Source organism: Lissotriton helveticus, chromosome 2_1 (genome assembly GCF_964261635.1).
Source record: "Lissotriton helveticus chromosome 2_1, aLisHel1.1, whole genome shotgun sequence".
NCBI classification, from domain to species: domain Eukaryota; kingdom Metazoa; phylum Chordata; class Amphibia; order Caudata; family Salamandridae; genus Lissotriton; species Lissotriton helveticus.
In genome coordinates this window covers 745856655-745879189 of record NC_136059.1, presented here as the reverse complement: position 1 = coordinate 745879189, position 22535 = coordinate 745856655, and positions in this window count along the sequence as shown.

The following is a 22535-nucleotide window of genomic DNA, read 5'->3' as shown; positions in this document are numbered from 1 at the left end:
TGACCGGAAGGGGGGGAGCGGAAAAGTCGGAAAGGTGAACAGCCTGTGATCTACCCTGAAGAAAGGATGCGATCCAGGAGAGGGCAGTGCCATGGATGCCCGCTGCGCTGACACGGTCGAGGAGGATGGCATGGTCGACCGTATCAAACGCAGCGGACAGATCCAAAAGGACCAAGGCCTGGGGGAGGTTGCTGTCGGCCTTCCCCTTAAGTTCATCCAGGACCGCGAGGACCACACTCTCGGTGGAGTGGCCGGGACGAAAACCAGCCTGGTGAGAGGCCAAGATATTGTTCTCCTCAATGAAGGTGGAAAGGCAGGATGTCACGTAGCTTTCGAGAATCTTCCCTAAATAGGGGAGAAGGGAGATCGGCCTGAAATTCGATGGAAGAGAAGGGTCCAGGTCAGCTTTCTTCAAGATAGGAAAAACAATAGCAGATTTGAAGGAAGAGGGGACACAGCCCGAAGCCAAAGAAGAGTTGAGAAGAGTAAGAGGAGGGATGGGACAACTGGTGTAGAGGGTTCTGAGGATCCGGGCAGGAGCACAGTCCGTGGGGGAGCCGGACTTGACCTTAACAAGCAGGTCGAGGAAAAGTTCAGATGAGATAGGTTCGAAGTGATCCAAAGCAGAGGGAGACGAATAAGAGTGATCAGGCAGGTCAGGTTGGGGCACAATGGGAATATTGGCCTTGATGGTAGTGATTTTATTGATAAAGTAAACATTCAATGAGTGGCAGAGAGATTGAGAGGGGGCAGGGGAAAGGCATGCACGGTCAGAGGCGGCAAGACAATGAACCAGTGAGAAAATCTCGCAAGATTTGTTGGCCGAGAGGGCCACTCGCTCAGTGAAATATTGAGACTTGGCCGCTAGGATGGCTTTTTTGTAATTGTTAAGGAGGGCTTTGTATTTGAGGCGGAGGGTAGGGCAGTAGTTACGGCGCCAGCGACGCTCCGAGCGCCTGAGCTCTAATTTCAGGGATTTGAGGTCGTTGGAAAACAACTTGTGGGCGTCATGTAGGCGAGCTGATTTGATCTTTTTGAGTGGGGCGACCTGGTCACAAGCAGAAGAGAGCCAGGTGTTAATGGCATTTGCCTGACTTTCCAAAGGCAGGTCGGTCAGGGTAGGAGCCGAGGAAGACAGTAAGGAAGAAAGATCGTTAAGATCAGTCTTGTTCCAACTCCGAGCCCAGATGTTTTTAGGCAGGGAGGCTTTCTCGGCTTGGCCCAGGTAGATGGAAAAGGAGATCATGGAATGATCCGACCAAACACAGGGGAGAATAGAGGTGGTCGAGAGGTTGCAGCGTAGGGACCAGATTTGGTCCAGAATATGACCGTGGGTATGAGTAGGGGCCAAAACGTGAGGTAAGAAATTGAAGCAGCAAAGTGTGGCAGAAAAGTCTTTAGAAGAGGAGTCCTCCCTCGGATCACCCGGCCAAAAGTTGAAGTCACCGAGCAGGAGTAGCGAGGAATTGTTTACCGCCAAGGTGGCCAAGAGGTCCTGCAGGGTAGACACAAATGATGGCATGCTTTGAGGGGGGCGGTACATGAGTACCACCGTAAGGGGCACCGGGAAATTAAGGGAGCGGGCCACCAGAAAGTCAACACTGGGTATGCGGGGGTGCGGGAGAAGCTGGAATTTCATTGATGCGGCGAACTATCATAGCCGCACCACCTCCAGTTTTTCCGTCAGGGCGGTCAGCGCGAAGGGCATAGTGGGAACTAGGAAGAATGGCAAGGAGGTCCGGAAGTGAATCAGAAGAAAACCAGGTTTCGGTGAGGAAAAGAAAGTCCGGGGAATCAGTGTCCAGAAGGTTGAAAAGGGCAGTTTGATTTTTAACAGCAGAGCGAGTGTTAAGAAGGATAGCAGAAGCGGCAGGGGAACCAGAAGTAGGGCCAGTAGCAGGGGGTGTGAAAGAGATAGAGGAAGAGGGAGTGAGAGGGACTGGACAAGAGCGGGGGGGGGCATAAATACCGTGCGAGGATAAGTGTTGGGCTGCAGAGGGGGGAAGGGGAGCAGAAGCGGAGATGGACAATAGTTGGGCAGAAGTATACGCCAACGGACGGGCAGGGTCCGAGGCCCCTGGTCCCGGCCCGTCGCGGACGGGCGCAGACGGGCTTGCCTTAGGCGCGCCTTCGGCGCGCAGTCGGCGCGCCCGCTGCGCCCGTCCGCAGCGCGAACGGTGGAGGCACATGATTTATGGGACAACTTGGAGGCGTGGCCAAAGAAGTGGGCGTGGCCGGGGGAGCGTCCGCTGAAGGCGGCAGGCGGGTGGTTGTGAGGCCGCGGCAGCGTCAACTCGGCTGCGCGGGAAGGCAGGGTCAAGGGAGAGGTCCCTGGACTCAAGGTGAGGAGGTTTGTTTTAAAAAGCGCGAGCTAGCGCTAAACTAGGTGGGTGCAGGGTTAAAAAGTCAGGCTGTGGCTAAAAGCTCCCGCGGAAGGCAGGGGAGTGATCCAATGTACATTGTCATGCAGTCTGCTAGTAAACTCATCAAATGCGTGATCATACATGAAACACACAGTTAAACTGCATCTCCCCTATGCATTGCAGAAGGACAAACATTACTTCCTGAACAGATGCCTGTCCCACTCTTCACTGATAAAGAGGATGATTTCTCCACCATCAACACAGACACCCTCCAACAGCTGCTAGACACCATCAGCATCCCACCGCCAGGAGTAGGACAACCCAGCTGTATTGTGCAAATCCGACTCCCTGTACAAACCACACAACAGCAAGCACCTACCAACACGGCTCTCTCCCAGGACCTTCCAGACCCAAATCTGGCAATCCAACGCTGTGTGTTAGAGGTCCAGCAGGGGATGGCGCATCAGGTGTGGGTTGGGATTGAAAGCCTGACGTCCAAACTTGATTCCGTATGTGGGTGTCTGAGTTCCATCCGGGACCACATAAAAAACATCACGGACACCCACAGTCCGCTCAGTGCTCTCCAACCCTCCCTGGCTGACATCGCTGGAGTCATGACTCAGAGACAGGAACAACTGTCCAGTCAAAGTGGCTCCAGCGATGGCAGCCATGAGTTGGGACGCATGCACAGGATAATGGAGAACATGGCTACCACGGCTGCACACCAGCAGGATTCTTCCATGCCCTGCAGATCATCATCACTGCATTGCTGCAGCACGGTCTGGCCCAGATGAATGTTGCTGCTGCTGCATCTACATCCACATCTCTACATCCTGATGTGTCAGTGCCTCGCAGTGCTGCAGCCAATCTACCACCACCCACACGTGAGGCACATGACACATCAGAGGACAGAGATGAGGATGAATCTGCATTATTGCAAAAGAAGGAAGCGGTAGCATTCCTCTATGCCAAATGGCTAGTTTCTACTTGGTATTGGGCTGAGCATCATGCCCAGCAATATCTCCTTCCACTGTCCCCCGATACACTCTGTGACACTCGCCTTGGCACTCAACATGGACTGCCATATTTTGGTGGTTACCAATGACACAGCAATCAGACTGCTGGCTGAATTCTTCCTCATCTTTTGGACTTGTCAACCCTAAAGGAGTCTGTCTGGCCCTCCACTGGGCATCAATGTAATGTGGGGATTGCATGGCCATGTACTGGTCAAATCACACAGATGTCTGTTGTTCATGACCAATCCAGTATAGCAGTCTCTCAAAATGTAGAAGCAATGAATTCACCAAAAGGTACACCAAGGGAAATATTACAAATGTCAATGTTTTACTGTGAATACACAAATCTAGCAATATCTCAACTTAGCCCCAAAATCTAGCAATATCCCATTTCGCCCCCCATCCATGAAGGAAATGGTGACATCCACATCTATGACGAAATGGTGACAATAGGAAATATATCTACTCCTACCCTACAGGCCAGTCCAAGCCTGTTGTGAAGGTGCACATTACATTTCACATCCCAAGATGGTGCACACCATATACACATTGATGAAGATCAATAAGGGAACATGTCTACCAGCCTCTAATTGAACCACAATGTCTTCCTCAGTGAAGTATAGTTGACAATAGGGACTCACCCCAAATTGTAAGGCATCAGTCCGACCCTTTCTGTGGATGAACAATGGTTACTGACTTTGGAACCCTCACATGGTGTGACCACTGTGAGTGGGTAGGGCAATGTGACAAGGGATGCATGGTGCACTGCACTGACCATATAGTCAGAAGCAGTGCCACCATTTCAAGGGTGGCATCACTATGAGCCAAAAGGTAACAACTGTGAGAATATGCCATGACACTGGCAGAAGAGGGTGCAATGCAACATTTCACTTTTTTGTGCAGCCCAACTGTGTGCCTGCCCTAAAAAAGTAAAGGTGAAAATTCATGACTTTCCAACTTCAGTGAGTCACAAAAGGCATATAGAAGTGAAGCCAGTACATCTAACTGTACTACTTTTAAATGCCTGTTGTGAATACCAGAAAACGTAAACTTATGACTTACTCTCAGATGACTTAGGCCAACCGTTCTGCCATATGCATTTCCTGATGGACCCACAGAAAGACTACTACTTGCATGGCCCGGAGGTTTAGCTTCCATGCACGGGAACATGTAATTCAAAAGAATCTGACACACTTGCACGACACAGCAAGTGTGCTAAGTTCTGTGCAAGGTGGATGGACTCTGCGCGAGGAGCATGTGAGATGCAGGGCTATGACCCAATCTGTGGTACCCGGAGCATACATCCATCTCCATGATGGATAACAGTAGGTACTACAATATCCTCTCAATGCCATGCCCCTACCTTGTGTTGTATATGTGCAACACTGTGCAGGCCAACTCAGTGAGTCACTCTTTAGATGTATAACTTCCCACATGGCTGCCACTAGACTAGGCCATAAATCCTACTTGCCACCCTGTTATCCAGGCAAGTTCACTGTGCTCACATCTAAGGTATCCTATTACAATCCATCCTGCTAAGTAACATGTCATGGCCACACTTTCACATTCAACGGAGAGTCCATTGATGATGTGAAAAGCATACAAGGTAAAAGGACACACTCCCCCACATCACCCCTAACATAAGTGCAAGCAGAAGTCCAAACAAGTAACCATTTATTCTAAAATTAAAAAATTCAGCTCTCCTACACTAACTATATTCATAACTACTACTAATCTAAAACTAAGTAGAATTAAGAGTAAAATGTCCTAAACTATCTACCCTAACTAATCCTAGACACGCAAAACATATCTAAGACATCAACCCCCCTCCCACCCTTAAGGCACATCATGAGACAGGACAAAGACATCTAAGCTATAGAGAAACTAACTACACATTTAACCTACACAAATATATATTTATTTGATTGTATTATTCTTTTTTTTCCAAAAAGGCATTAACTTCCCAGCCAAAGGAAAAGGATTCTTATTCCCAGATACTATACAGTAATAACATCTAAAACTATCTTAAAATCAAACACTAACTATACCTACACTAAAATTACACTACCTAACACTTAAAAAACGTACCTAACACTGCCTAAAATACAAGTTAAAACATTGTTTGAAGGGAGAAGAGGGGGATGGGGCACAACATGTCCAGACATTATGGTAGTCCAAGGTGTTTTTTCCCTCAAGGCGCCTCATCTCAGCCAGCAGCACTTTATTGTCCATAATGAGCTTCCTGTCCCGGACAGTAAATGGCATCACTTGATCCGCAGGGGCAGGTGGGATTGTCCCTTGGGTGGGGGTTGTTGTAGGAGGATGGGACACTGACTGCCCATGCTGAGACCCACCACTGACACCATAGGGGCCTGGGATGGCCTATGTGCCACAGCGGCTGCCACGCGTTGCCACCTCGGTCACTGATTTCCATGTACCAGGTGCACCGTCCTCCTGGTACCTCTGCACCCTTTTGAGATCTTCTTAATATGTAGGTACCTCTCCTTCCTTTCCTGGAAGGCATGTGACTCCACTGGCATCATGTTGTCTGTAAAATATGAACAATGGGAAATAGTGAGTCCTTTAGACTATGTCAATGTTCTCCATTCAAATCTATAATACAGTATCACTTCAACATGGGAGCCTACACTCTAGCGTAACTATGTGAAGTCAGATAGTGATCTGGACAACTAAATGTCGAATCCTGGATCACTGACTACATGATGGGGAGAGTGACATGACAGTTCATGGCATGGGACATGTACTGTCAAATTATGTTGCCATGACATTCCCTGACTGAGGGTGACATGTACAAGGAATCGGAGGAGGTAGGCATTAGCCCTCGGTGTGTAGCACCACCCTCATCCTCTCTTGTGACACAGTGCTGCATTATATGTACAGTGCTTATGTGCAGCCCTGTGTGTCCCACAGCAACTGTCTGCAGTTCATAAAGTCAGCGCTAACACAGGCACAGTTGCACAAGAGTGCAAGGGTGTCTGTGTTTAGGGGGGCTGTTAATAAGAAGGAAGGTTACCCTACCTGCACAGGAGCAATCCTGGGACACCACCACTCACACTTTCATCTGTGCTGCATCATGCAGCACACATGGAAACACGCTGGGTGGCTGAACACTAACTTGTACATAAGGCGCTGCCCTTTTCTCCACCACTACTTCACAATGGGTGACACGTTGCTGCTAGAAAGAGGGAAAAATAATTTTCTCTAAATTGTCACTCATGCATGTTTTCAATCCGCTAATATCACTCCGTAGTAAAGCCAAATACACAGGCCTTTACAACACAAACTGTTACATTGCATTCACCATTGTAACAGCACCCTGAAATCATAATGGTTATAGTGCTGTTATGGGTAATGCTTTCTCACAGATAGCGTTCTAGAGGCCTGTATTGCAAAAAATATGGCAAAACAATAAATACAGAGTAATGTCAACAATTGGGACAGAGGAGCTTGCACACCTGATCCAGAGTCGGTCACAGAATGACCCCAAGGAGACAGCTTGACAACACCATTGCAGTGGCAAAACATGCCAATGAGATTCATAGGGCCATCTTTGCTAGGTGTTTGGGGAATATGCCATGGATTTGCTTGACTCAAAGCTATGCACTACCACTTCTGGGAAGCTGGTGTGCAGCATACCTACGAAATCCCAGTGCAGATCTGTGTCTGAGCACGCACAGCCTGAAAACCACTGCCTCCTTGTGCATGATCGGGCTCACTTGCACAATCATCTCAGCCAAGGATATACATGCATTCTGTGTCTGCTTATACTCATCTGCAACACCACTTACATGTCTCAACTCCTATCAGTGCGCTCTGTAATCCACATGCATGTGCTGTGGTGAGCGAACCCATTGTCCTAATTTCCATGTGTATCATTGACTGGGGATGTGCAAATTTACAACTGGGAGACAAAAGCATTGCTCCACCTTCACTTCAGTTGCATCACTAGCACTCCAACAGCGCACCAATGTCAGGCCTGTGTGCACAGGTCTGCAAGCCTGGCACTTACACCAGCAGGGTCCCTGGCTTTCCTAACGTCTAGCCATACCACTCATCCACACTCCACGCCTTCAACGCCAGGAGAAAGTTTAGATGGCAATGGGCCACACCAAACACGGCTCAAGTTCTGTTCTGCTGCTGCTGCTAGAACTTCCCCAATGCACAACACCTGCAGTTTACGATCCAGATCTGCCACAATTCAGTCAGCGGCACACTCACCTGCAGGGCCGACAGAGGGTGGAAACGCTTCGCAATCACCATCAACATCGACACACGCCTTGTAATCTACTCCATGGACCACGTACTCGTCCATGAGTGGAGCCTCCACCTCACATACCACAACAACTCCAAATCCATAGAACCCTTACATCATCTCCAGCTGTTCCTGCGTAGTGTTAGGAAACGCAGGTGCTGGGGTATAAGGCTGATCATGCTTTCTAAAACAGTTGTGAGGAACTTTTAATAGGGCTGGCTGTGAGACTCCTCCGACGCTGGCAGTTGTTGGTTGGAAGGTACCAGAGACCAAAATGTGCAGCACAGCCAGCAGCTTTGTTTGCGGAGGGATGTTGCTTATCTGCTGTGTTGGTGCCCTCAGCCTGTGGGCTATCTGGTTCAGGATGCGGCGGATGGATGTCCTTTTGAGCCCATAGTGGGCAATGACATCCTCTGGCATTAGGTGTGTGAGGCTGAGGCTGAGGCGATGGACCCGCTGTCTTATTTGGCGCAGCCTCGCTGGTCGTCCTGGGGAAAGTAACAGTGCCGATGATTGTTGTGGCTTTCTCGGTGCTCCAAGATGCATGATTAGTGCCTCCATGGCATCAATGGGTCTTCAGATGAGGCTCTAGGCTCGCCTCTCTTATATACTGCTATTTATCACCATTATTAAGGCCTCCTTTTTTCTGGTCTTAAGTTCCAGCAGCTTACGAGCCTTAGCGTGCATTTTTTTTATCGCATCTCCAGTCCGGGAGATTGTTGTGAATATCGCTAAGTGGGGTTTGTGTGCGTTTTAACACGGGAACGCCTAAAGTGCTTATGATTAGCATTAGTTGTCGCTAACATCGTAGTGAGGGGTCAGCGCCATTTTCTTACAAAATGTTCAAGCACATGGTCAGTCAAGCTTTGGCCTGGGCATAAAGGCAGCTTGGCTGTCCGTTTGCACAAACACAGACCATTAACTGATTTCATTTAAAAAAATACACAAAATGAGGAAACCTAATTCCTGTTAAATAATGTTGTCTTTTGATGCATTTAAGGCGATGATCTAACTTGAGGAAGGTTCCTTAACACAATAGCTAAGGGTATATTATTATTCCACTCATCCTAATCATTTTCGCCATAAAGCCATTTTTCCAATCTCGAGCTGAAGCTGGCAAAGACGGGAATTTCTAAAAAAACTTTACAAAACTCCATTTTCTGGTTGCTCCTGATTTTTTGTTTTAATCATTGCCTCACTGTAAGTTGAGCTGACTATCTCAGATACCATTATCCCACAGTGATTTCACAATCTAATGAATAGTATTTGCAACACAATATTTTCTTTAAATCCTGGGATATTACTGAATGTAATTCCAAAGACATCTTATAGTGTCTTCATGTAACTGAATTAAATATAATTAAATTAAATTAAATTAGTCATTAGCGGTAACAACTTTAAGCCTTCAGAATGCATTTGAATTTAAAGAAAAGGATTTGGCTACCTGGCTTAACAGCTCTAGTGTGATGGGAAATTAATTAGCATTATACATATCTGAGCTCCTTTCAAAGCATGCACAGATGGGATAACAAAATAAGAAAGATAAGGAGATCTGAAACCTTCTTTTTAGCTTATTAATTAAATACGTTATTTGCTATTGTTGAGGAAATGAACTAAAAGAAGATTACCTATTGAACAAGGAAGCATTTTCATCCTACATAAGTATTAAGAAGTTCTGTGACAACACTTATTGTACCAGAGGAAAGTTACAACAGAAGAGCTATAATTCCGGGCCTGAATGAAACAAGGCATTCTGGTTAAAAAAGAAATATGGCATGAATTTCGTTGTTTACTTTTTGTTTTTTTACAACCCTGAAGTTAGTTTTGTGAACAACAACTGCAGTTATTGATGCGTTCAAAGTGTCCATCGCCAATTGTTTACACAAACTTTATCTCCACTGAAACCGTCTACATTGTGAAATGGCAGTGAGATTACAAATGGGTATAAATTACAAAGAAATGAAGCAGCGCAGCACTGCTAGCAATTTAACTGCACCATGGCATTTAAAACATGAAGGAATGCGCCGTTTATACAAGAATACGGTGCACCCCAGTGTTTTCCGTTGTGCTTAAAAAAGCTGCCTAGAGCCAACACAGACACCCTTGCGTCATGATGCAACTGTGCCTTCACTGCAGGGATGATTGTTTATGTGCAGAAAAGGGCACCTTCCTGCACATAAACAATCTTTTAAGGCAAATTGCTCCTTCTTTGTGTGCTGCAGAATGCAGCACACATAATAAAACTAGTAGAAATAAAAGTATTTCTCCTTGTTGAGACAGTCTAACGTCTATTATTCAGTGGCATTAGTTCTTGGTGCTGCCTCAAATTTATACAACCTTGTAAGTCTGGGGCAGCATCAAAACGCAATGAGTGTTGAGGTGGAATGCCCACAGCAACACCCATTGCATGTCTCTTCCATGCAGATACCTGTGTGAAAGGGTATGATATTTACAAATGTAAATATTGAGCAGGGCATTGCGCCAACAGAGTGTCCTAAGAATTGACGCTCTGTTGGTGCAATGCCCTTGCAAATATGCCCCATATTTTTTTTATATCTCTGTGGCACAGTTTAAATGTGTATCACATATGTCATTATAGCGCTTCAGCTAAATTCTGACATCACAATGGGGCATATTTACAAGACAATGTTGCAGCATTGTGCCAAAAGCAATTTTGCTGCACCGAGCTGCGTCATTTTTTTAGTGAAGGAATGCAAACTATTGACAACAATATGGCACAGGGATGATTATTGCTGTGCAGGAAGGGATACCTTCCTTCACAAAAACAATCATCAATGTTGTTTTGGTCTCAGAGCACAAGAACAACGGTGTCTCCAACATTTAGAAACAGTTTTATATTTTTTTTTTTAAAACTTTATCACCGCTGAAAATACGACTTGTTCATGCCAATTGAAAATGTAAACAATTGAAAATGTGCATTCTGTGCATGGCTTTATTTGACAAATGCACATGCATTTGGAAAAGCAATGAGCAATGCTAAATGAGGGAACAGGCTTAAAAGTGGGAGGGTACTTAAAATGTTTGACAAAAGAATGGAGTTCGTTTTTGGGAAACACTCACCTTCCCATTCCATGCATCAGACAAGTATTTTTGCCGGAGTGAGTGTAATTCAAGTTAGGAAAATCATTTGTCATAAATATTCTTAAGGTGAACCCCACACTCTCTAATTCTTTTTATTTCTTGTTAAATATATCTACAATACCTACGTTCTACTATGCAGGCGTCCATTTGGCTTTGCAATGAACAATGGAAAGGCTGTATTACGCTATATTTTGTATAATTTAGAAACGGACTAGGAGAACATTGCACAGCCATTACTTAAGTTTACCTTACCTTGGTTGAAGCAACTATCCCTTTCTCTCTTGTAGACTTGTTGAACACTTTGAAAGATGTAATCAGCATTCCACTGCAGAGGGAAATATCAGCTTACACAAACATCCTCTATCACACAGAAGTCATACGAACCAAGGTTACAAGCCAGTTGCAAGAGCAACAAAACCACATCATGCAAGACCACCAATCTATGATTATGTTGAGAGTTAGTGAGACTGTCCCGGCTATTTTTTTAAACTGAAAATCAGACAGCCGTACACTACCCAAATACTGCATTTTGATTGGTTACATTTGATAGACACTGATCAACCCAGGAGAATCTTAGCTAGTTAGTTCCTGTGACACGCCTCATTACACCATCATTACGGCAATAGTACTGGAGATCATCAATGTTAAATATTTAAGTGAAAATAGTGTCAAAAGGCACAAAGCGCTAACTGCTTATCTGGTTAGGCAGAACCGTGACAAAGTCACAAGTGCAAGCCAACTGTGATTAAGTGTGGGTCGTTTACAGGGGCCAATTCAGGCCTGCTGAAAAAGACTACCGTAAATCTTCGTTGCAGAGCATTGCAAGATCTCTTGTCGGAGATGTTCGATTCAAGATTGTTGAAACTTTTCTTGTCCCTGAGTTTCTGACCAAGATGCCAAACAATGAGCCCTTGGAGTCACTCTCGTGGTCCTGGGTTCAACATGCAGGTCCAATCTTTCACACTCAGGTAGTGGAAGCAGGCAGGGAAGCTGGGCAGCAGAGTTCTTTTTGCAGCAAAGCAGGAAGGAAAGCATGAAGTCTTTCTTCTGAGTCTATCACAGGTCCTGTTGTGTACTGAAAAGTTAGGTCTATGGGACCAATATTTTTCTATAGTACCCACTATGAAGTAGGAGAAGGTTCTAGAGGTTTCTTCCACCCTGGGGTGTAATCTCTGACCTGGCCCTAGCTTGTCTGGGAAGACTAGTGACAACTAATTTTGAGTGTGTTCAGGTAGTCTTCCCGATGTGCAAGTAGAGTAGGTGACAACTCCTTCCTGTCCTTAAGTCAGAGTGACCCATCCTGCCAATAAATAGCCTCCCCTTCTCTTCTCTTACTTTCTGAGACTGAAACAAGAAGACTGACTGCCAGCTACACATAGTCATGTGACCCAGGAACAGGCTGCAACCACCAAGTGTCTGATGCCCGATGGAGCTACTTAGTTTAGCTATAGGGCAGATGGGCCATGGACTCCCTCCTTGGTCGTCACCACCCAGTCGGCCTTTAGACAGACTTCTTTTTGTCTCTCCTTGTTGTCTCTTCCCCTTTCCTCCCGTTCTCACCCTCCCCTCTACGCTCCATTATTCTGCCCTCTATGTTCTTTAAATGTTTCCCATCAAGACCTAGCTTTTAGGCAAAAGCCCGGGGGAGCTACTGTATAGCTTTAGAGGAGTCCCTCTATTTATATCTCTAATTATTTCCTCTCAATGTATTGAGACTGAACTATTCAGTCTGATGCCCGATGGAGCTACCTGGTTTAGCTATAGAGGAGATGAGCCGTGGATTCCCTCCTTGGTCGTCACCTACCCAGTCGGCCTTTAGACAGATTTCATTTCGTCTCTCCTTGTTGTCTCTACCCCTATCCTCCCTTTCTCATCTTCCCTGTTCCCTCCCCTCTACGCTCCATTTATTTTGCCCGCCATGTTATTTAAATGTTTCCCATTGAGACCTAGCTAGCCCGGTGGAGCTACCTGATAGCTATAGAGGAGATGGGTTTTTGGGACTTCCCCCTCGACCGTCACCTACCCAGCCGGTCTTTGGACAAACTTTCCTTCGTCTTTCTGCCGTTTCTCCCTCCCATCCTGTTTTTCTGCTAACCTCTTCCCTCGACACCTGAGCCTAAACTTTTTTTGTCTGATGCCTGATGGAGCTACCTGGTTTAGCTATAGGTGAGATGGGCCGTGGATTCCCTTCTTGGTCTTTACCTTCCCAGTCGGTCTTTAGACAGACTTCTTTTCATCTCTCCTTATTGTCTCTTCCCTTATCCTCCCTCTCTCACCTCCCCTGCCCTCTCCACTACTGTTCTCTTACCTTTCTCTCCTCTCCTAATTGTATTGCCTATTTTTTGGGATTTATCGTGTAATTGTTGAACCTTTTCTGTTACATTGTTGATTCTCATGTAACGCGCTCTGATACCTCCGGGTCTAGTCAGTGCTATATAAAACTCTATTAAATAAAAATAAAAAATAAAAGTGGTTAGGACATTTTCAGAATTGCGACTTTAAATCTAAATTTACCAATAAAGAGGGTTTTAAATTGCAATTCTTTAGAAACCAAACTTGACCTTCCCATCTGCTTCCAATTGAAAGTTATCACTTATTAAATGTATTATGTTAACCCAATATTACCTGTGGGGGAGGTAGGCCTTGAAGTAATGAAAAACAAATGTAAATGATTATCAGGACATGGAAAACTTAAAAGTACATGACCAACTTTATTATTACACTGCATCCTGCCTTATGGGCTGTTTCAGGCCTACCCTAGGTGTAACACATATGTATTAAAAAGGAAGGTGAGGACCTGGAAACTTTTCTATTTTGCTATGCTGTAATGCAGTGGTGGCTCGCATAGGGTGTGCTGTGGGTGGTAGGGCAGGGCGGGGGAGGGGCATGGTGGGGGTTAGTAAACTCAAATATATGACAGAACGGAGGAAAGTAATTATTACATTCCTCCGTTCCGTCATATGTCGGAGTTTACTACCCCCCACCCTGCCCCTTCCCGCCTCACCACCCCGAGCTGCCACTGCTGAAATTGCACTTTTAAACACAAACAGGCTGCAATGACTGGCCTGAGGCAAGAGTTACAGGGCTACTAAAGTGGGTAGCACAATCAGTGCTTCAAACCCTCTAAATAGCATTTAATCTACAGGCCCTGGGTACATGTGGTACCACTTTATCAGGGACGTTCAAGTAAATTGGGACAATTGGGTGCATGCCAGTTCTACCTTGTTTAGGGGACAGAGCACAAGTACTTTAGCACTGTCTCAGCCGTGTTGCTCTTTCAATTGATCTGATAATACATGTATGCAAAACAGAGTAAATGAACTCATTATTTTAATTTGCCAACCTGCATACTGCAAAATCAGATTACGTTTACGCTCTTGTATGGTTAAAAATTAAGGGGCATATTCTCAAGAACGTGTAATAACCATCGCAAAAGTAACTTAACGCAACGTATGTCCTCATATAACGTAACATGTAACGTAACTGGTGCTATGTAAAGCGCTCTGATACCCGATTCGGTTCGGGTCTAGTTCGCGCTCAACATCGCAGTCTATCGCTGGAAAATTACGCCGTGTTAACTAAGCATTCACAATACGGAGGTACCATGCTATATTCACCAGATAACGTGTCAAAATCAACGCCACACCGCAAAAAAGCGAAACACGACCTGTGATGAGGTCAATAGCAATACAAAAATCAGCAAAAACCAGCTACAGGCCTGCAATTCACACATGTCATTCGGGAAAAATCACTATAAAAGTAGAAAACAAACAGACAAACAAATGCGAAACAACAGCAAAGCACAATGGGTGTTGCCGGAGCAAGTATGGAGGAGAACCAGAACTCAACAAGCCCCCCAGAGGACCAGCCTGGGACCTTGGGGTCAGGGTAGGACAAGGAGAAGAAGAGTAGGAAGAAGCGGTTCAGTCCACAGGAAAACAGGTTCCTGATAATGGAGGTAGTAGAACACCATCAACAACTGTTCGTCACTTCCACTGTGCTATTGGCCACCAAAAAATGGACTATGGCAGTCCATCGTGGACAAGGTGAATGCATGGGGAGTGCTGAGGAGGACAATGGAAGAGGTCAAGAGGCGCTGGAATGATTTCAAGCGCAAAACCAAGCTGAATTTCGCCAACAACTATGCAGACTGGAGATGGGAGTCCTGCTCCACAGGAGGAGCTAGACGATATAGAGGAAATGGTGTCCACAGTCATCAGTGGGGAGACGGCGGCAGGATTTGGGGGACTGGACACTGCTCAACATGACCAGACACAACAGCACCAGGGTGAGTAATGACCAGGGACTAGAGAGCAGGGGGAGATGGGCACAATGGCACACATGCACAATTGAGCTGAGCACATGTGTGGCCAAACCATGCCCCAGCCCCCATCTCCCACCAAGAGACCAATGTACCCAAGTATGCAACATCTCAGCACTGTACAAGCACAGAAGTCAGAGGCACACAGCATGAAAGGGATAAGGGGCAGCAAAATCAGAACTGGAGAGGTGACTCCCCCAAAATGCAGCACACACACATAACATGCAGAGCACATCAACACTGACAACAATGTGGTACAAACCGCAACACAACCACAACAGAAATTAGGACACAACTGGTGCCGCTTGAGTGTAGACACTGGCCAATCACATTTGGCACTGGCCAATCACATTCGGCATTGCAGGGAAATGTGAGTTGATAATGTACAAGCCCAAACACACACACGTCTGTTGTCGAAATGTCCACTGTTCCCCATCAAATAGGCAGATCCTCACAAACAGCCACAATGTACACAGTCATGCAGTCTGTATGAAAACATGTACAATGCACCAACATACATGTGGACACATTGTTGAACTGCATCATCCCTTCACACTGCAGAGAGAGAATCAACACCTCCTACAGAGCAGCCCGACCCTCTCTTCTCTGCTGAGGAAGAGGACCACCACAGCTTCGACTCCGATGCCCTCCAAGAGTTCATTGACAGCCTCCGCAGCCCACCTCTAGGAGCAGGGCAGCCCAGCTGCAATGAGGAGACTCCACACCCTGCGCAGACCACACAGCAGGCAGAACCCACCACCACGTCTGCCTCCCAGGACCCCCACACATGGCCTTCCAAAGCCGGGTGTTGGGGTGCCAGGAGCAGCTCGCTGAACAGGTGTGGGTGGGCTTCGACTGCATGGCAGACAAACTAGATGCCATATGTGGGTATCTAAGTCCCATCAGGGACCACTCACAGTCCCTAACGGATATCCACAATCTGCTCCATGCTCTCCAATAGACCACGACTGACATCGCTGGAGCCCTGTCTCAGAGTCCAGTTCAGTCAGAGTGGCTTTAGAGATGTCACACAGGAGTTGGGGAACATGCTGAAGTTAATGGAGACCATGGAGCAGGCAAATGCGGAAAGAGCGGCTGCCACAGCTGCACACCAGCAAGTGGTAGCTAGGTTCCTCAATGACTCAAAACCATCCTCATGGCATTGCTGGCGCTGATGCATACTGCTGCTACCACTACATCCACATCTCCGCCTCCTGAAGCGTCAGTGCCACACAATGCTGCAGACATTCCACCTCTGGCCCCTGAGGTGTCACTGTCACACAGTGAAGGAAACAGAACACCACTATCCACATGTCCACATGTGAGGCACATGAAATAGCAGAGGATGAAGATGCGGATGAAACCGCCTTACTGGTACAAACAAAACCGTAGCATTCATCTCCACCACATTGCCCCGGGTCATTGTTTACACCCTTACGCTGGAATGGCATGCGCCAGGCCAGTCCACTCCGCTTACGCTCACAGGGGGGGGGGGGGGGGGCGGAATACCCAACATGTCTCAGGTTTGCCCTGTAGTAATCTGCTGATCATAGGTCTAGTTGTCAGCATGCCACATCCACTCCCTCATGGCTGGTATACACCCACACCACACCCATCCAGCACACGTGTCACAGGACATTTGACCCTGCCAATTAAAAAGGCTGGGTGCACATGCTCAAGGCCATTTCCAACCTCTCTCTGGGTGTATCCGTGGGGTGTTCATGTAGGCATGAGGGCCCTGGGCCCTGCAACATCACATTCCTCCGGCCAGGAGGTGACATAATGGCGTCCTCACCACAATACCCAATCATACAGGGTCCATGACTTGCGGGGCACAGACTGGCACTGGATACAATGCGGCCAGCACAGGCACACTGCCATGGGACAGTGACATTCGGTTCACTGAGATAGGGGCACCTTAAGTGCAGAGCAGGTGTGCAACCTGTGATGATGCCTCCTTCCGGCGGTCAGGACTGCTCAGGATATGTGTGCCCTGCTGGACCGCAGTGTAGGCCAGGGCCAGGGCCAGTGGGCAGTGCGGGCCTACCGCCATGTGGTGTCGCCTCCTAGAACACAGAGTTAGTGCCACCTCAAAGGCTGAGGGGGTGTGCAGCCTGCGATGATGTCGGGTGTACTGGTATGTCCTCTGCCATGGCGAAATCAAGACTCAGAATCTCATGTGAGACCTTGTGGCCTGCGGAGCAGGCTGCATAATGTTGCTACACGTCGGTGGCAGAAGATGAGCAGTGAGGCCTGGGTGTGCAGGGGCGGGCATGCAACGCTGGGTGGTGGGAGGGGCTGGGGATACATCGGCCTGTGTGTGCAGGGGTGGGCATGCAAAGCTGGGTGGTGGGAGGGGCTGGAGTGCATCTGCTTGGGTGCGCAGGGGCGAGCATGCAACACTGGGCGTAGGGAGGGGCTGGGGTACATCTGTCTGGGTGTGCAGGAGCGGACAGACGATGATGTCTTGTGCAATTGTATGTATTTTGCCATTCATGTATCTAGACTCTGTTTCAAATGATGGATCTGTTTCAGATGTGGGAACTGGCGAACTGCACTACATACCGGCACAAGGTGGGAGACACACCAGTGTCAGCAGGTGAGCAGTGAGGCCTAGGTGTGCAGTGTCGGCACTCTCTCTCCCTGTCCATCTCTTCTGTTATCTGTGTCTCTCTCCCCTCTCTGTATGTCTATCTCTCTCCCCCTCTCTGTCTATCTTTCTCTGGCTCCCCCTCTCTTTACGTCTATCTCTCTCTCCCCCTCTCTGTCTGTCTTTCTCTCTCTCTCCCCCTCTCTGTACATCTATCTCTCTCTCCCTCTCTTTCTCTCTCTCTGTATCTTTCTCTTTCTACTTTGCTCTCTCTATCTCCCCCTCTCTGTCCATCATTCTCTCTCTCCCTCTCTTTCTCTCTCCCTGTGTGTCTCTCTCTCTCCTTCACTCTCTCTCTGTTCTTTGATGTGCGCAAGACACACCTTCTCACCATGATTTTTGCCTTGCAGGCTGTGACCTACAGATTGTCCAGAGGGGGGCTTCCATGTGTCTTCATTTCTTTTCCGTGAATATTTGAACAAATCCTCATTTGTTAATTCAAAGGTGAATGTGTGATGCTTATTTTTGTGACGACACTTACATGTCACCAAATGTGATTGTGTGATATCCGGTGTATTATTTGGTACATGATTCTGTGTCGTTGATGTGGCATGTGTTTGACCGGGGCGTGCCCAGGGAGGGGCGTCCTGGGGGTGGTGGTGGTGGATGTTTGTGGCCCTGCTGGGGTTCCCAGCTGCATGATGAGTGGCTCCATGGCATCTGTTGTACTTTTGGTGTGGCTGTGGCCTGTGCTCCCTTTTCTAGTGCAGGCTGTGGTCCGACTTTACACCAGGTCAGAGCAGGTGTTCATTTCCTGTTGCTAACGCGCCTTATCGCATGTTTTGTGGTTGTATCGCCAATCTGGCTTGTCGTTGAGAATGTCACGGAGTGGTGTTGTCACAGATTTTTGCACAGGAACGCCTACTCTGCATTTCATTAGCAATAGTTGCGGGGGTCATCTGTGGCAATGTTTTTTGCGGCTTCAATCGCAAGTAAACTGGTGCTAAGGGCCTCTTAGCGCCAGCTTGCGAATGGGGTGATCATAATATTGCGACTTTGGCTGCGATAAAGTGCTGATAACTCTGTGATAACTCTTTCAGAATATGTCTCTAAATGTACGTAATTGAAAAATTACAATTAGTATATATTTTCGGCTTTTAAAAATATAAATTACATTAGTTTCAGAACATGCAATCTATAACATATTGCATACTATAATATCAAAATATGTGTAGATAGTTGTATTGTTAAAAACTAAACATATTTTCCTTTGCATAGTGAAGGAAAATACAAATGTTAATACAAACTTACGCTGGGCTTCTTTTTGTTGCTTTATTAAAAGAATAAGCACCAATGTTTTTTGAACATGGTATTTTCAACCTGTTGAATACTACAAGTGAGGAAACAGTGCTGCTGCATGATATTAGATATTGTGTGTTGTTTATTGGCTACATTTGTTCTGCTGGAAGAAATGGACCCAAAAACACACGTCTCTGGCTGATGGGCCCCCTGTGAACAAGAGTGAGAGACTACTTAAGTCTTACCAGACTGCAGCACCAGAAAGGTTGTCTTTGTTCGCAGATATGGCAGAGATTGAGCCATGGGGTGGCTGAGAGACAGGTGTGTGTCACTTGCAGGGGCAGCTCCTCTGCTAAAGCGGTGGATAGCACCCCACTGCTCCCAGAGCAGTGAAAAAAGGAAAAATAAAATGATAATAACTTTGTTATTATTTGTAATTTGTAAATGCATTTATATAGCGCATAAATCATCCGAAGGTCTCAGAGCGCTTGCAGATCCTCAAAAACAGGGACAGTGGCCGAATGATTTAGAAAAGCCAGGTTTTTAGGTTTCTTCGGATTCTCAGATGGTTAGATTCTGTCCTGATATGTAGGGGAAGGGCGTTCCAAGTTTCAGGGACTGTTTTGGAGAAGGCCCTGTCGCCGTTTCTAACTGTGCGGACTTTGGGAGTAGTTAGAAGCAGCTGACTGGAGGATCTTAGAGTTCTAACCGAACTATGGAATTTAAGCTTTTTTTCTAAATATTTTGGTCCTTGTCCGTGGACGGTTTTATGGACTAGGCAGCATAATTTGAATTGTATGCGTTTCTTTATAGGAAGCCAGTGCAGGGTCGTGAGGCTAGGCACCGAAGAGGTGCGGGGAGTAAGATTAAGCACCAGTCTGGCTGCGGTGTTTTGCAGTATCTGAAGTTTTGCCAGGAGATTTTCATTTAGGGAGGCCAGCAGGGCATTTCCATAGTCTATACGGCTGATGATGAGGCCTTGGATTAAGGGCATGCGGGACGGGAGGGGGATCCATTTGAAAATTTTCTTCAAGCTGCGCATAATTCGAAAGCTAGTGTGCACTATTTTGTTAACATGTTCAGTCATGGACAGCCTGTTGTTAATTGTCACCCCTAGGTTCCTGACTGAGGACTTGGGAGAGGGGCAAGGTCCTAGTGTCGGTGGCCACCATTCATCTGTCCAGATTTTGTCAGCCTTTCCGAAGAGTACGATCTCCGTTTTGCCAGCATTCAGCATTAAAAAGTTGTTGGTCATCCAATCATGTATTGCAACCATGCACTTTTGGAATCTCACTTTGGTTTCATTAGGATCTGGGCCTACGGTGATCAGTAGCTGAGTGTCGTCGGCGTAAGACACGGTTCCAAAACCGTGAGCTCCGATCACTTGAGCCAGGGGGGATATGTATAAGTTAAAGAGAGTAGGGCTAAGTATAGATCCCTGGGGGACACCTTTATCATTTTCCAGGTAACTAGAGGAGTATGCTCCTATGTGGACCTTTGAGCGCCTATCAGTCAGATAACTTTTGATCCAAAGTAAGGCTGAGCCTTCAACAACAGTCTCTGTAAGATGCTCTAAAAGAATGTGGTGTGAGATGGTGTCGAAGGCGGCCGACAAATCGAGTAGGACCAGTATAGCAGATTGTCCAGCATCAAGAGTCATGCTGACATTATCTACTATCTCAAGTAAGGAAGTCTCAGTACTATGAGACGCCCTGAATCCTGATTGAGAAGGATCTAGGAGTTTGTTTGTCTCTAGATATTTGCCTAGCTGTTTGTATATCATGGACTCCATGATTTTTCCAAATAGTGGCAGGAGAGGAATAGGCAGGTAATTAGAGAGTTGGTTAGGGTCAGCCGAGGATTTCTTTAGAATTGGTCTGATCGTGGCCTCCTTCCTGTGCAGTGGAACAGAAGCATGCGATAAAGCAAGATTAAGGGTCTTGGTTAAGTCGGGATTCAGGGCAGGTGCGATTTTTGCTAAAATCTGAGAGGACGCTGGATCTTCAGGGGATCCCGATTTGTTTTTGTGCAGGGTGGATGCTACTTCTGTTTCTGAGAAAGGTTGGAATTCTTTGAGGGATATGGCTAGGGGAGCGGGTTTTTTGTTGACCTTTTTGAAGGAGGGCCTGGTCTGGATAGGGTGAGTTGGTTGGGGGAAGAGTTTATGGATATCGTTGATTTTTTCATGGAAATAGGATGATATAGAGTTGACCTAATCTTGGGATTCAGTGGGTGGTGGCTGACAGGCAGGGGGATTCATAAATTCTTTAACTATTTTGTATAGCTCTCTCTGAGAGTTGACTGCCTGAGTTATCCTATTCCCTAGATAGGCTTTTTTTGCTGTGGCAATTTCATTCATGTAGATCTGTGTGCTGTTTTATATTGTTGTCTGTGTATTAAGTCTTTAGTTTGTCGCCATTTCCTTTCTACTGCCCTGACAGAGAGTTTTGTTTTTTCCAGGTTCATAGTGAACCAAGGGGAGATTTTAGTAGGCGTCTAGATTCCTTTTTGGGCGCAATAATGTCTAAGGTCGAGATAATAGCATGTTCAAGGTCAGTAGCTGCTTTATTAGGGTTGGTGGCCTTGGTAATAAGAGGGGAAGTGAAGTGGGTGGTGAAGGAGTCCAGGTTGATCTTGTTCCATGGTCTACTCAATTTTACTTGTTTACTAGTCTGAGGCTGTTTGGAAATTCCTGCGATGTGAAATTTGATGACATGATGGTCAGACCAAATGACCAGGAGTATTTGACTGATTTCTACTTTAGGGGAATTGGTGCACAGTAGATCTAGTGATTGGCCTGCGATATGGGTAGGGCCTGTGGCTAGCATGCTTAGTCCTAAGGAGTTAATGCTGGTGATAAGATCACTGGTATGAGGATAAAGTGTTTGTTCCGCGTGATAGTTGAAATCCCCTAATAGGAGAAAGTTGCCGGAGGCCAGGGGATGTGGAGCAATTACTTACATGAGTTTATTTGCAAAGTGGGTTTTAGCGCCTGGGGGTCTATAGATAAGGGCAACCTTCCATGGCTCCTTATTCCCAGCTGATATGGTGGCGATGCACATTTCGCCCCAGTTTTCTAAGTGGGAGTCGGTGATATGGAGTTTGATATATGACTTATGAATGATTGCAGTCCCCCCTCCTCTTTTACCGGAACGATCAAGTCTGTATATCTTATAGTTGTGGGGTAAGGCAATGGAAATGTCGGGTGTGGAGGATTCTTGAAGCCAGGTTTCTGTGACGAAAAATAGGTCTGGCTTTTCGGTGTCAAGTAATGACCATATTTCTAGGGCGTGCTTAGGGAGGGATCAGACATTGCAATATAGGCAGGTTAGATTTGTCGGAGAGTGGGATGAAGGCTCACCTTTGTTGTGTTTGATGTGGCTGGGGGCTTTTGAGCAATCCCGAATACAGGTGTTGAACTGTGAGGGTGGGGGGTTTCTCTGTGGGGGGCGGGGAGCAGCGTTTAAGGAGTGGAGCTCCTGACTGGTATTGAATAATGACCATCAGCTATCAGGGTATCCAAGCTGTGGTTTGAAACGGGCAGGGTACCTGGCGTCTGGCGTCGGACAGG